We start from the raw sequence: 5,864 nt of genomic DNA, 5'->3' as shown, positions 1-5,864 counted from the left end.
GAAGATGACCTGATAGCAATCATGGCAACAATAAAAATAAATAAATAGGACTATTAATTAAAAAGCTTCTATGCAGTAAGCAAATAATCAACAGAGCAAACAAATGACCTACAGAATGAGAGAAAATATTTGCAAGCTATACATATCTGATAAAGTACTAATCACCAGACTCTACAAAGTATTCAAGCAAATCAGCAAGAAATAAAAAGCAACCCTGTTAAAAAGTGGGCAAAAGGTATTTTTAAAAGAAGGTAGACAAATGGACATAATATTTTCAAAAGAAGATAGACAAATGGACAATAAACATATGAAAAATGTGCTATGTCACTAGTCTTCAGGGACATGCAAATTAAAACTACAATGAGATATCACCTTTCCTCAGTTAGAATGGCTTTTACTAAAAAGTCCAAAGCAATAGCTGCTGGCATGGAGGCAGAGAGAAAGGGATGTTTATATACTTTTGGTGGGACTTTCAATTAGTGCAACCTCTATGGAAAGCAGAATGGAGATTTCTCAAAGAACTGATAGACCTACCATTTGATTCAGCAATCCCACTACTGGATATTTACCCAAAGGAAAAGAATTTGTTTTATCAAAAAGATGCATGCACTCAAATGTTTATTACAGCACAATGCATAGTTGCAATGATGTGGAATCAACCCAAGCGCCCATCAATTCATAAACAAATTAACAAAATGTGGTGTATATATACCATGGAATATTACTCAGCCACAAAGAAGGATGAGCTAATGCCTTTTGCAACAATTTGGAAGGAACTGGAGACTGTTATCCAAAGTGAAGTATCTAATGAATGGAGAAAAAACACCACATGCACTTGCTATTAAACTGGAACTAACTGATGAGCACACATGTGCACAGAGGGAAGTAAAGCTTGGTGGAAATCAAGTAGGGGGGAGGAGGGGATGAGTGAAAATCTACCTAATGGGGGGCAGGGACTGTGGCTCAAGGAGTAGGGCATTGGCCCATATACCAGAGGTGGTGGGTTCAAGCCCAGCCCCGGACCAAAAAAAAAAAAAAAAAAAACTGCAAAAAAAAAAAAAATCTACCTAATGGGTTCATTGGACACTACCTAGGTGATGGGTACACTTATAACTCTGACTCAAGCATTACAAAAGCAATTCATGTAACCAAAAACATTTGTACCCCTGTAATATTTTGAAATTTAAAAAAAGAAAGACTATTAGATGCCTGAGCCTTATTGCACACAATTAAATAAAAAATATTTGGGTAGGTCGCAGGCATTAATATTTTTAACCACTCTCCTGATGCAATTCTAAGATGAAGTCAGATTTGAGAAATGTTGGGCTAAATCCCTCCTCTCCTTAAAAATAGAGATCAGTTTGCCCTCCTCAATTTCCTCACCCAGAAAGAATACATATTCCTGATTGATTCTCAAAGGTCTTAGTGCTTCCAACAAAGAAACACTCAGGAAACCTTAGACCAAGTTCTCTTTCCTAGACACCCCAAGGAAGAAGACAGCATAACAGGAACATCAACACCTTGCAGCCCCAGCCCACACCTGGAAGGTTTCTTTCCTCAGTATTGATAAAAGATAAGGGCCAATCAGACAGATTTGGGGAATGCTAGAGAACTTAAGTATCCTTAAGTGGCCAATCAAAGTACAGTATAACTCTTAGACTAACACTGTATTGCTGACAGCCATTTGACTTACTTCAAAGTATCTATGTTCATAAACTTGGGTCCAGTAGTTACCTGATCCCAAACAAGAAGTATGTTTCACTTTACGCTTCACTTTAAGACTTCAGGAAGCAAAAACATTGACCTAGATTCCCTCCTCCTAGGCCTCCATCTCTGAAGCATATTCCCACCCAGTGCAGGTGCAGAGTCTGATCTAACAAGACAAGCTGGTCCCTAAGCTCCCAGAACAGACATTCTTAGGCAATGATGATGGCTGCCTGGCTGGGAAATGTGGCTCAGTCTTGATTAAAGTTATCTTTTATTTTCCTTTGTCTAAGTGAGCCCATCCTGCCAACACTAATCCATTTGTCCAAAGGAGTCTAACCTAATCGCCAGCACTTGCAGCCAAAGTCTCTAATTCTCTAACCCATCTCTGTAATTGTCCTGACCAATATATCTGCCTCCTCTCACTGGCGGCTCAGGCCAGGCCAGCCTCCAAGCTCTACCTCAGAATGCAATTAATCAAGAACATCAGAGCAGAGAAGATGCAAACTGGAAACATTTTATATGCTAGGGGGAAAAAGCCAGACTCTGAGCAAGGACGACATCAGCTTTCAAGTAATTGTTGCTCAAGGTCAGTGTGGGATACTTTGTTCAGAAGGCGGCATGTTCTCCTGGGCTCCAGAGGGGCTCCAAAGCTTACTCAGAACCTGCTGCTTCAGAAGAAACAAGAGCTTTCTCACCAGTAGAAAAACTCAATCCTCTAGCCCCCTTGAGCACCCCACTTCAGAGTGGCACAGGCCTTCCACAAAGGACTTTGGCATCAGAAATCTTCGCTTGAATCTCAAGCTACATTTTCAGGAAGCAGTGACACCTGGTCCTGCTGTCCCTCATCTGCCTTCCAAACATGCTGGCCCTGAGCCTGACAGTGAGATCAGACCTTTGCCCCACATCTCCAAGAGTCATGATTCTAAATGTCACTTCAAGAATGCCACTAGTCTCCACTGCTAATTAAGCTGACTATTCTCCCTTCTCCATGGGTGCCAGTGCTCAGTGGCTGCCTCCTCAGGGGTGTACACAGCCTGTTACTGGTACTGGTCACCCCGAGGGACTTTGGAGACGAAGGGGCCAACTTCAAGTTCCCTGAGTGCCAGACAATCCATATCTCCAAGAAGGGAGAATTACCAAGTTTAATATAAATGAATTTGAAGACACAGCTGAGAAATGTCTTCCCAATGGCTGTGGGGCCAATGAGGTCCCCAGTCATAGCCCCTAGAAGCAGGGCGGGCCCTGCTTTTATACGCATTTCTGCACCATTGCTTCCCCTTATTCAGGCCCACTGATAAATCCCACTTGTTATCAAAAAAGAGAACGCCTGTAGTTAATTCTGCTTTCTCTACCCTCATTTTCAGTGAGTTTGGGAGGGGAGTGGACCCCTCACCCAGTAGCCTGTGTTCACAGAAAGGTCTCCCACTGACTACTCAGCAAAGCAGTGGGAGCTGCTTTTCTAGGATAGGGAGGGAGTTTAGCCCATAAAGCCCCCACCAACCCTAGACACATTTAAGTTGCTCATTCCACCACGTTAGCTTGGTTTCTACAGGTGAGTTCTTTATCACATACAGTAGCTACTAAACTGTGTGCTTTAAGAGATTGAAGTTGAGTAAGATGGAGCCCACTCCAGGGTGAGGAGAATGATACTTCCAAGGAGTCCTGGGCTTGGGTCTCAAGAGCAAGGCAATAGTGACAACACGGATCTAAGATGACATCTCATAGCTTCATTTAGACCAGCTACAAAAGGAGAAAAGAAATTTCTCACCCTGATTCAGTCTCAAATTCAGAAGTGACTTTTTTTCACCTTCATCACATGCTGTCTCAGAGGGCAGCTTCCCCACCCTGCATTCTGTCCTCTTGCGTCCTCTCCTTTCTTTCTTTCTATTTTTGAAACAGAGTCTCATTAGTTGCGCTTGGTAGAGTGCCGTGGCATCACAGCTCACAGCAACCTTTAACTCTTGGGCTTAAGCAATTCTCTTGCATCAACCTCCCAAGTAGCTGGGACTACAGGATCCCACCACAACGCCCGGCTATTTTTCTTTTGTTGCAGTTGTCATTGTTGTTTAGCTGGCCTGGGCCAGGTTCAAACTCGCCACCCTTGGTGCATGTGGCTGGCACTATAACCACTGTGCTATGGGCTCCGAGCCGTCCTCTCCATTTTTGCTCTTTCTTTTCCTTACTCAGGCCCAAGAGAAAGTTGTGCTTAGACATCCTCCAATCTTGCATCAGCCTGTTTCAGGGCATCTTCCTTTCCTCAGTCAGCCTGTTTCAGCAGCTCTCTTGAACCAGGGTTCTTGAACTTGACTGCACATTAGAATCATTCCAGAAGCTCTAAGTACTGCTGCCTGGATCCCACCTGCAGGACTCTGATCCAGTTGGCTTGAGGTGGGCCTGGGCATTGCATGTTTAAAGCTTCTGGGTGATTCTAACGTGCAGGGAGGCTAAGAACCTCTTGTAAAGGGCTATGACTCTGGTTCCCTCCTGCCACACTTTCTCTTCTTGTGTTCTACATGCTCTTTAGTCACTTTTGCATGTGATTATGAAGAAAGAACTGAAGCTGAGCTAATAGCTTCCTTCTGAAGTTAAACATTACAGCATCGAAAGAATTTAACTCCCTGGTTTTAGGCCACTGCTAGGGCATCTCTGGTTCCTGATGTAAATTTTATCTTCAATATCACCACGTCCCAAGAGAAATAGCGCTCATTGTTTCTGCTTATAGTTGTGAAAAACATAACCACACTTTTGTATCTTAAAGACTCACACTACAGGGCTGTTACTCCCTGTAAATCTGGGCATGTACGGCACTCTGGGGGTGTCTCTTCCCACTTCTTTTAGTCTCTACTTCCCTCTGCCCCTTAGTTTTTCTACCTTAAAAAACAACTTTGAATGTATTATAAAATAGAGCTAAAACATTTTATCTTTTCATATTTGACACAATTTTTGATCCTCACTACTATTCTTTGAAAGATACATTTCTCCCTGAAAAAACTAAATGAATCGCTACTTAATGGAGGTGGCTTGCCTCCAGTTGGTTAAAAGCGGGAAGTGGTGGAGGGAGCACTGCAGTAGGAGTAGTCAAAAGACCCAAGTTCCATCTAAATCATTCACTAGTAAGGAGCCCTGAGACACAAACCACTGTTGCCTCCCTCCCTTCTCTCAATTACAGAGAGATCACCTCACAGCCATATTCATAGCCCAGATCCATGGGATCTTATGAGAATCGAATGATGTAGCATTTTTGGAAATCATTTGAGAAAAAGCATGTAAGCTATAACTCCTTTTAATTGGGTATAGTGTGAATTTCCATCTTTCTATGAAGGAAATTTTTCTGTGCTCATCCCCTAAGCTATCACTCTGATTTTTTAAAAAACTTGTTTGTATTCATGTGATAGAGCTCTTGCTGATCTCCAGGAGGCTTTTCTTTCCCTGGGGAAGGTTGTTTTGTGGTCCGTCTGCTGCTTTCTGGAAGTTCAATTTCAGAAGGAAGCCCTGGTGAGGTTCCATCTCGACATCTGCAAATCACATCCAGAGGGAAAATGTGACTCACCCAAGTTACTGTGTTAAGTTTTCATGGATATTATTCAGGGAGTAGGTGTTGTCTTTGGGCCAAATCACTGGAAATCATCATGACATCAGCCCTGTCACTGAAAAACTGACTATGCACCCACAGGGAACAGGGAAAAAGGTGGATGATGAGGCACAAGGTTACTGTGAGAAGGACACAGAACAAGGCAGAGCGCCTGGTGCGTGGTGGCACAGCAGTAAAGTGTCACCAGGCAGCTACAATGCTTTTGTGAATAACCCTACACAAAATACAGCAGCTAAGACGACTCAAGTCCTTGTGGAATGAGGGACACAAACAGTGTAAACAGCGTGGACAGTAAATACATAAAAGATTCACTCCTCACTCCCTTCCTTAGCCCTATCTCACAACACTGATTGACAATAGATTGCAGATGACCTGGGACATAACTCCACAATCCCCTGAGACCTAGTTTAAGCAGCTGTCACCAATCAATCCAAGGTGCCAATTGCTATAAACTATTGAACATTCTCAGTATAAAGGTTTCAGTAACCTAAGCACTGCATGCTTGGCACTTGGTCAGTCACTCAAGCCACATGATTATGTACAGCTGGCATATTTCTCCTCCTCT

The 5,864-nt window shown here is 43.0% G+C and overlaps 1 pseudogene; it reads left to right on the top strand.

Annotated features, from left to right (window-relative positions):
- Window positions 1-2,663: 2,663 nt before the first annotated feature.
- On the top strand, window positions 2,664-2,784 carry LOC111723983 (annotated as a pseudogene).
- The last annotated feature ends 3,080 nt before the right edge of the window (window positions 2,785-5,864 follow it).

Source organism: Otolemur garnettii, unplaced genomic scaffold (genome assembly GCF_000181295.1).
Source record: "Otolemur garnettii isolate 467f Iridium unplaced genomic scaffold, OtoGar3 scaffold00017, whole genome shotgun sequence".
NCBI classification, from domain to species: domain Eukaryota; kingdom Metazoa; phylum Chordata; class Mammalia; order Primates; family Galagidae; genus Otolemur; species Otolemur garnettii.
This window is presented reverse-complemented; position numbering and strand designations above follow the sequence as displayed.